Source organism: Aethalodelphis obliquidens, unplaced genomic scaffold (assembly GCF_003676395.1).
Source record: "Aethalodelphis obliquidens isolate GAN/ISIS:26980383/991018 unplaced genomic scaffold, ASM367639v1 scaffold3, whole genome shotgun sequence".
Taxonomy (NCBI): Eukaryota; Metazoa; Chordata; class Mammalia; order Artiodactyla; family Delphinidae; genus Aethalodelphis; species Aethalodelphis obliquidens.
In genome coordinates, this window is record NW_020837947.1 from 55,306,790 (window position 1) to 55,317,382 (window position 10,593).

Consider the following 10,593-nt stretch of genomic DNA (forward strand, 5'->3'; position numbering starts at 1 on the left):
CGTTGAAGGATGAAGTTTGTTAAGAAAAGTTTTAAAATTCATTCCATAGTTTCTTTTAGCATATTTTAATTCTTTTCCCACTTTTTGCTTAATCCTCTCATTGAAGTAGTACAGAAAACTGTAGCTGTCAGATAAGTAAGCTTTAAGGAGTGTTGCCATATTTTTTAACAAAACAAAAATTGAAGGCGCTTTTTTTTCCTAAATAAACTTGCAATCTTTGGAGAGATTTTATCTCATTTCTGCATGTTAAATTTACATCTTCACAGAATTCTGCCAGTAAAGAATTATGTTGTACACTTTTACACATTTCACAGATACATAAGGATTTAAATAAATCGTTAACCTATGGCTCTCATGTTCTGCCTTTTACTCTCAAAATAGATAAATTAATCTATGTTATTGCTCCTTGATAATCACTTCTTTAAAATTGTCCCTTATATTCATTAGACAACATACATTTTAAGGTATATGTGAGACTTTTCCCAAAGTGTAAGAGAGGATGCTCAACTTTTACACTGAAAGAAAAAGTTAATTGAAACATTGTACATGCTGTCACGGATATGTAATCTAATGGATTAAAGGATACCAAATTTTATTGTTTTGAATTCGCAAGCTACTTTTCAGATTTTTTAAAACAAGATAGAAGAAATATATTTGATCTTTCTTTTCTTTTAATATTTGAACCCATATTTTGAGTAAAATTGCTGTATCACTCAATGATCATTAGTGGGCAGATTTTCTCTTTTTTACTTATTTCAAACATATATATATATATGCATGTTACTCTGGAAATATACACAGTTACATTTTATCATAAATCAAATGCATATTACATTTATTATATTTTTGTTTCAGAAATTATTTCAGAAAAAATAAAGCTTTAGCAACAGAAATATTTTAGTAATAGCATTTTATAACAAAATAATAGAGTACTAATACTTTCAAAATTTCCCGTCTTCTTTGGGATAAAGCATGAAGGAGCCATCTACCAGGCAGGAGAAGAGGATTCTTGTTAGGGAATCACTAGATGATCGCCTTGGGAACACTTCTTTTTTTTTAAGTTGAGATGTAATTAACATATAATATTGTATTAGTTTTAGGTGTACAAGATAATTATTTGATAAATGTATGTATTGCAAAATGATAACCACAATAAGTTTAGTTAACATCCATCACTACAATCAGTTATAATTTTTATTCTTGTGATGAGAACTTTTAAGACATACTCTCTTAGCATCTTTGAAATATACAATATAGTATTGTTAACTATAGTCAGGAGACTGTGTATTACATCCCCAGGACTTATTTATCTTATAACTGGAAGTTTATACTTTTTGACCACATTCATCCATTTCACCCAATTTTCCCAATATCTTAACTTCAAAATCCAGTTTCTTCATCTAACCTGCTACACAAAAAGAGTTCTACACAAACTTGTAAATTTAAAGACTAGGTTACTGAAACCCCTCCCAATTCATTATCAGAATTCATGCAAATGAGCAATCATCAGGCTTTTAAAAAAAGTTTAGAAGTAAAGTTATTGTATATTGTGGCCATTGTTGGATCCAGGTTTATTATGACCCAAATCTTACACAATTTGCAGTCCCACTTTAAGGAAAATAATTCAAATCAGGCACAGGGCATCTTAGAAGTAGCCCATGCAAGTGAGAGTCTCCACAACTTAAACTTCATTAGATTCTTGAAAAATTGATGAAAAAATGAAGGTAGATTAGAAGGCATTTGCTACATAAGGATAGATGCAATGAAAAAGAGGAAAATAAGTGCCGGAACCCTGTGATTGAAGGCAGTATGGTATGTTCAAGGAGCTGAAAACAAAACAAAACTGTGTGGCTATAATAGGGGATGTTCGGGAGAATGTGGGCATTAAGTTTGATAAGTTTTACCAACTTGCTCTATAAGTTAGCAAAGGGTATACAGATATTGAAAATAATTGTATATTTAGCATTGCCTAGACATTGAGCAAGGGAAAGCATGATTAGGGAAGACGCCAGTGGGGTAGAGATGGTCAGGAAACGTAGGGCTCCACAGGCCGTTTTAAGGTGTTCTTTCTTCACATTACAGCAAATATAACTTTTAGAAAGTTTCAAATTGGGTATGTAGGGGTGAGGACAGAGCAAATGAGTACAAGCAGATTTGATTTCATCAAGCCTAAAGTGGCTGTCTAGAGAAGGATTTAGAGAAGAGCAAGAGAAGCTGTTGCTGCCAAAACACACAGGAATAGCGGTGGTTTAGACTGGGTGGCTACTGGGTGGTAAATATGGGGGAAGTGGACTGATTTGAGAGATATCTAGAAAGGAATATCTATAGGGAAACACAAGAGGTCAATGTCTATGATGACTTGGATTTTCAATTTATGTAACTAGACAAGTGGCAGAATATGGAAGAAATGCAGATAGAAGGAAAATTCAGTCTTGCTTCGTTAGTAGTAGGTAGTTTTCAGTGATTCCAAGAGGTAAGACAAAATACATCCAATCAGTAGCCTCTAGCTATTTAAATAAAATGAAAAAAATCAGTCTCACCACATTTCAAGTACTCAATAGCCACATGTAGCTAGTGACTACTCTTTTGGTCTATACAGATATAAAACAATCCCATGATAGTGGAACATTCTGTGGAGCTGGACTGATCTAGATTAAACTTCAGTTTGTGATTTGTCTATAGAGAGATGTACATAAAAATATTAGATGAAGAGTCGCAGGCTAGGCTGAGACTTGCAGAATGTCATCATTCAATAGAAGTAAAATAGTTATGAAGGCCAAGAAAAGTTTGCATCATAAATCCAAGAAGAGAAAACTTCAAAATATAGAGAGCTCTGGACAGGTTTGAGTGCTTCTGAGAAGCTAAGTAAGATGAGGCAGTCAAAATATCCACTGGGTTTAGTGATACTTCCCATTTCCAGAAGCATGTTATGGTATAAGCTAGAAAGGAGTGGCTTAAAGAACTAATGGGAGATTGGAGAAAGAACATAACATTATGGATTCCTGGTTTTGAAAGGAAGGAGAGAGATTGCAGTAGCTTCAAGACCATGAAAGGTCAAGTGGAAGATCTATCTATCTATCTATTATCTATTTTATTTTAAAAAAGTTTAGAAAGAGCAAAATGAATTTAACTTGAAGAAGAGCTATCCTGTTGAAAGGGACGGGAGATAAATATACGAGAGGGAGAACAAATAATCTACAGTGTAAAGTCCGTAAGAAAGAGAAGAGATTTAAGACAGAGCAGAAAAATGGAAAGATTATCCTGAGATAGATTCATACAACTTACCAGAGTTCCTGTGATTTTAACACCACTTGAGTCATCTTCAAATACATTTTTTTAATGAAGCATTCCGAACATCTGGTTTATAAACACACACAGAATATATTTTATTTACAGGTGTTTCTGTTTCCATGCTTGCCTGTTGTTTACATTTGTTCTTCCATAACAACTTCAGAGAAATGAGGCAATGAAGTTCAGTTAATCCCTGTAAGACTCCTCTGTGTTTCTCCCACACGGCAGTTACTTACCAAATGTTCACTCTTTTCCCTCTCTGAGGGAATGGAACATTGTTAATGAGTTAGATTTTATAACTATAACAGATTTATGTTTTAGGCAATTTCTTCCTCAGTTAAGTGGAGAAAGTTTCTAAGCCAAAGAAAGACTGGAGTTAGGGAGGATAGTAGAAGTGACTGCAATAAACCAGAAGAGAAATGGTAACAGCCAGTGTCATCTGGGATGAGAATGAGAAGTGTCAAGACCATGAACAATAACAAAACCAGACTGGGATACAGAATTACTCAGAACAGAAAGAATTTCAGTAGCTTCCTAACTGTGTTGTCTTTTTAATATCTTGTCTAAGATTTAATATTAGTAACAGGATTACAGTCTATATTAGTTCTGTCTAGTGTTTGTATACATAGATGTATTATAGATACATAGTATATATCTACATATTGAATAAATATGGATTATTTATCTGCCTATTTGTATCTATATGCATATGTATATAGTAAAGTTTAAATTGACTCAAAATTTACCAAATTCTCATTTTTTGAGGGTTCAGTCTTTTTAATTTATTTGCCTTTATAGTGTTTCAGTTTTTTCAGATATATTCAAAGATTGACCGGGTAGACAGATTTCAACTAATAAGTACAAAGCATTTTAGAAACTTAGAGTGGTTAGCCCAGCTAAGTAGTGGTTTTTATAAATGAAGCATTATGTTTGGGTTTGTTATGTTTTAGAACACATTAAGATACAAATTATAGACAATAGTAGAAAATCAAGAATATTTAAAAACGATGAGAATTTAATCATCTAAAATGTATACAGAGGTCTCAGCATATTGTGTTTTCCTAAAGTAGAAACCTATGTCTTCCCTGGATTTCCATGCTCCTCTAAGGCTTGGTAGGACTTAAGTTATTTCTTTTATACTATATGCTCCAATAATCATAAAGCTTAGTCGTGATTCTTTGTCCAGCTTTGGATTGACACATATGAGTGTATCCAAATGAATGCATTTTATTAGTAATCAAAATTAGCTCAAAATACCACAAATGGAACCAATCACTTTCACAACAAAATATGTTCTTTCTATCCATTTCTTATCTTGGCTGGTGTGCTCAGAATGTAACCAGTCACCAAGTCCAGAAACTTGAGTAAAATCTTAAATTCCACATTCATCTTTACTCCACTATTTTAGTCAGAGGTTCTGATTCACTTACAATTTCTGTTTTATGATAATCTTGGTCTACTCTACTTCACTTGGCAATATTCCCTTTAATAACAAAGAAAGAGAAATTGTAAGCTTAGTTCAAAGTTTATGTAAAATGTATTTTCACTATTTTAGCTATCTCTGTTTTCAGTCACACATGTTCTAAAAGCACCCACAGCCTCCAGCATGCTTTGAATATCCTGTGTCCAGAAATGGAGTCTATCCTGTGCACTCTCATCTCCTCCATTGCATTAATAGACTAGTTGTAATGCTTTGGGAATTTGGGGGGGAAATAACTCCCAGGGTGGTTCTGAACTGAAAATGTCTCCCAATTGCACGAACTCTGTCAGATAACCCCCCTAGGTACAACTTCTGACACTTTGTTCAATAATCACTTCATGCCCACTGCATTTAGTCTTCATTCTTTTTTTTTTCTTCAAGTTTTAGCCCAGAAATTCCAAAAAATATATTTGTACTGGTCAAGAATAGAGTTACAAGTGGGGAAAAAACCCTCAACTACAGTATGAGGATCGTTGATTAGCGTACTTCAAACGTAGGAAACTGTAGGAAACTGACCCAATGTCACTACTGGAACCAAGGTTTCTCTACTCTGTTTCTATTTCCCTTTTGTCTTTACTTCCCTGTCATATCACTTAATTCTCCAAGCATGATAAAGATACTCTGAATGGTTGTGGAAACACTTTCCTAGAACCCTAGGTTTATAGTCTAAGAGCATTAGAAAAAGGTTGTTTTCTATCATCCATGCTTAGAAATACGCTGGGGAAGATCTTTGATCACCTGACTTAGTTCTATACCCACAATCATAGGCTAATTAACACGGCTATGTGTGTAAGTTTTGTAACCAGGAGAATGAATAGAAAGGCAGACACAATTTTTAGCAACTGTACTAGTTATAATAAATATATTTTATTTCAAAAATATGTTCAGCATATTTTAGATTTTTTGATTTTGAATGTTACCTTTTGTCAACACATATTTATAAAATGTGTTGTATGTGATTCTTCCATTTATTTACTGCAACAGAAAGGATAAATAATCCCTTTCTTCTGCTTCTTGGTATATTTAGTCCTACTGCGTAAGGAAACAGCAGAAAAAAGACATTACCTTATTTATCCTTGTTCTTCCGGTAGTGACTAGTGATAAAGCTCATAATGAATGAATATATAGTGACTGATGCTAAGGTCATCATGGCATAGTATTTAAAGATGTGTGCTGAAAAGTCTAGCAGGCCTGATTTTATTTTTTATTTTTTTCCTGATACCAGTTTGTATTGCAAACTTTCCCCAACAATGCATCAAACATCAGTCCAGTCCCGATGTCAGTCATGGGTACAAATATAGCTGGAGGGTTTTTTTCCTCTTAAAGGGCAGGAGTCCTTTGAAATAGTTAGCATCACTGTGGCTGACACATAAATAATCTGACACATTAATAACAGTACTTCTAGCTTCACATACTAACCTGGACTTCTGATCAAGATTAGCCCAATAAAGGAAGTCATCCGATAAGCCTAACAATTCTATTTTGAACCATATCTAGTTTGGTACCCTTCGTCCTCCTCCTTTAGCATTTGAAGACAGCAGTCTGAGTTGGCAGATACTGTTTATGGATGCTTGAGGTTGTTTTTCTCAGTTCAATCTGTTTCAGTGAATTCTTGATGATAGAAATAAGATTTGCGGGGAGAGCAGGGGTACTGAGAAGGTCTGCACTGGATGTTCCCCATGAGGCCAACAGAGAAGCTGCTGTCTGAATAGTTTCCAACTGAGTCACAGTTGTCTCTTGATGAGACAAGTTCATCTTCTGTTCTGGTTTCCTTGGTCCTTTCTTCTTTGTAACGTGACAATGTCCTCTAGACTCCTGTGATAGGATTAGCTATGTTTGCTGCTGTGCTCCCTGGGTGGATGGTTGACCACACATGTTGAGGAAACAACTCTGGCGACCATGGGCTTCGGTGGTGGAGAAATAGTTGGTTGTGGGGCAGTCTGAGGGATGCTTTTGCTGGACGCACCCCTGGGCTGTCACTGGGATTTGCTTGTTGCAAGAAAACTTTGGGAACCTGTACGCTGGTCACAGATGCTGCCGTCACAGCTGGGGCAGGACTGCTTCTACCCTGAGCACTGCCAGTCACTGGGCCAGTCTTCATAGAGCCAGGAAGTGAAGACACAGATGTGCTGTCTTCACTGTCTACAGACAGGTCGAGGCTGCCATCATCCAAAGCTGTTAATCTGACACCTTCCGTCGAGTGTGTTTTCTTTTTCTGAAGCACGTGATTAGGTAGTAGTTGATGAAGTTCCTTTCTTCTCAAATGCATTGCAGCAATTTTCATATCCATCTCAAACATCTTGCTATTTATCGCTTGCCTATAAACTGTATCTGTGAAAGACTGGATATCATAAGTGAGATCAATATTGAGAACTTCAGAGTTTTCTGGGTTTTTTAACACTAACCAATCACCCACACTGTATGAAATTCTTCCTTGTCAGGATTTTCCTTGGGTGCTGGAAACAACTGAGGATTCACATGTGCCAGTGTAATAAATTCATTCTTCTCCAAGCTTCCAACCAGGATTCGGATTTTTGATTCCACCAAGCCTGCCCATTTTAGATGTTGTTTTTCTGTTGGTGCACTTGCTAGAAGTGCAATATAATGCTTGTACTTTTGAAAGAAGCTGGGAGCTTCAAAAAGTTTGGACCGATCTGCCTTACTCAGCAAAATCTCATGTGTGATAGCAAGCCCTTGCTTACACTCCTCGATCATGACCATTCTTGTTGAAACAGACACGTGGTAAATGGAGTTCTTCTGTGGGTAAGCTGGTGTAATTATAGGCATGAAATGGTACCTATCGCTGGGATTTACTCTCGGGTCCCAGATAGGCAAATTAAGATTTCGTTTTTCAGGCTCTTTCAGTAGCACTGGATTTGGCCATTCCCATTCAGAAAACACCAAGAAAAATTTACATACAAGAGTTGATGCTATTGCCTTTGGGTAAAGCTGGCAAGTTCTTGCTCCTAGCATCGCCCAGGAAACACCTCCTAGGAAACCTAATATATTGTAATAGATATTGTGGCATTTGGCCCACGACTTGATGGCTCTCAGAGTTAATCTGAAGTTGTCAATGTTTGGTACCAGATGTAAAATCTCATCAGTTACCCAGCAACCATTAAGACTTATTATGCATCTAATATCTAAATTTTTAAGCAGACTGTCATCTCTTAGGTCCAAATCTTCCAGAATAGTCTGCAGTGCTAATCTTGCAAACAAAATATCAATCTCTATCCCACTAAAACACAGTTTGATAACTGGTACAAATGTCTCCTCAACAGCCCTTAAAACCTTTACTTCTTCATGTAGTTTCAATTTATCATAGAAGTAGGTGAAAAAGTCGCTTCGATCAACACGTCTTGGTGCCACGCACAACGTGTCAATATCTGCACCCTTCGTATGCACCCCTAATCTATAAGAACCGAATGTAAAGATTTTCCCTCCAACATTTTCAATTACAGCTTGTGGAAAACTCTTGCTTTCACTGATTTCTCGTATCCATTCCTTTACCAGATTATTTAATTTCTCCAAAATTAAAATCCTACGCTACAGTTACTCTTCCTCCTCAAAAACCCCAAAGGGTTTCAATTAATTTCTGGGTGAGTACGCAGTCAGTCTCCCTGGGGGGGTGCTAAACTGATGGGGGAGGGGATGCCATAGTGCTTGGGCGGTGGCGGAGTCTGTTGTTATCCCGGGGTGGTCACCGGAAACAGCATCACCTCTAGCGCTGGCCCCGCCACGCCGCGTCCGCGCCACCGCGACCTCCGCAGCCGCAGCCCGGGTCATGATCCGCTGAGGCGGGAGGGGTGGGGCTCCTACCAGCCCAGGTCCGACCCGCTCCCGCCACTTCAAGCGCCTCTGCGCCATCCCCTCGGCCCCAACACGGTGCCGGAGCCCTCGCCGCTGCGTTCTAGCAGGCCTGATTTTAAATGCTAGCTACGCCACAAACTACCTGGGTATCATTAGGAAATACTAACGAAAGTATGCAGAGGTTCTCTTATGCCACGATGTGTTCTACACACTTGGGATATGTAGGAACTAAGGGTTAACTTTTCCAAAGTGGATTCTCTGCAGGTTGGTCTCCTACAAACGTCCACGGAGGCCAACCATTGTTCTGAGGGAGCCACGCCTGGATGAGGCTGAGATGGAGGATCGTGAAACTGGCCTGACATGTTACGCAGATGCAAGACAAGGCTGGGAACCTAGCCTCCAGATTACACCATGATGGTTGCCCACACTGAGCACGCATACATACATAGCTCATACGTAACTATGAGCATACATAGTTCCTCCGACTATGTACGCTGAGCTGGGAGATCAGCACTGGAGACAAGTGCCTGCCCACTGGAGTGCTGTTCGATCCCAATTCTAATCAGGCCAGGGAAGGGATGATGATTTCTTAATCATGCGGTCTAAATAACCCCACAGTCTAAGGGTTTGGTCCTTCTGCCAGAGTCTAGCAACTGTTCCTGCGCTATTCCTAGGCTCTAACCCAAAAAGTAAGTGGTTACAGGGGATCCACACTTCTACCATTGACCCAGACTCATAGTTTACCCCCAAAATTGTTCCATCAACTCAACTCTGATGTGTGTGTTTGTTCTCTGACATCTATTTGACCTTGTTCACTTGATATTATATTCACAGTTGTTTTTGCTCATTTTTCAAAATACTTTTCTACAGGTAAACTCACAGCCCAGCATTCTAGCTTCCCTCCAAGGCTACACAAATTTTCTCTTCTGTCCAAAATATCCTTTACCTTTGCTCAGTAAACACCTATTCCTTAGAATCCAAGTCAGGTCACTTTCCCAAGTCACTTTCCCTTTATGCTTTACCTTATTTCCCTGACAGAAATAGATGGAGGTAATTGCTGTAATTTGTAACAGTTTTGTAGTTTCTATGTATTTCTAGAGAAGAATATAAAAATTATAATTTTAATTATTTGTTTGCATGATTTGCCTCCTGGAGCAAAATATGTTTTTCAAGGGTAGGCAGCATTCATCTTTTTATCCCTATTCCTTAGCAACATGTCCAAACTAGAATAGACGTTTGACAAATTTGTGGGAATGGAAATCGGCATGAAATCACCGCTCAAAATCCACTGTGACAGAAATAACCAAAATATTTAGATAATAAAGTTCAAAGCTACATTTCGAATGAAAATAATGCCACCATCTGGCTCATCTCAAAGAAAAGAGAAAAGCAATCTCTCAGAGTACTGATTACAAAGTCAAAATGCATTTGGTAACTGAGAGAAATAAAAACTTTACCAGTAACATTTCCTTAAATTGTCACTCATTATTTTAAAATGGCATTGGAAAACTTGAGCTTGAAAAACTATCTGGTTAAATTTTCATGGTAGTTGACAGACCATCTGAGTATACTGAATAAATGGCCTCACTTGGTCACAATACCTGACCCACTGTTTTAAACCGGTACCTGTAATTCCTGTCACTTGTATCATTTATTTAGTTATATATTTGCATCTTCTTCAGAAGTAGGTAGCTTAATAGCAATGACTGATTTTAAAATATGATTTTTATCCTCTCATTTATCCAGGAAAACATCTCCCTGAAATTTGTAGCTTGCAATTATTTCTGAAGTGAGTGTCATATCTTGTACTCTATACCACATATTTTATTTTTCATAAACAGTTATCTTCCATCTACACCACACTGCATATTTTTAGATCATTGATAACAATTTACAAATATATTAGACATTTAGATTTCTCATTTTGGAATGTAGGTATGAGATCCAAGCAAATAGAATAAATGGAAGTTGTCCTTTTTCAAATGGCAATAATTATATAAATAGATATGCAG

At 37.3% G+C, this 10,593-nt stretch overlaps 1 pseudogene; it reads right to left on the reverse strand.

Moving 5' to 3' along the window:
- Positions 1–6,578: 6,578 nt before the first annotated feature.
- On the reverse strand, positions 6,579–8,487 carry LOC113606022 (poly(A) polymerase beta-like; annotated as a pseudogene).
- Between the last annotated feature and the right edge of the window lie 2,106 nt (positions 8,488–10,593).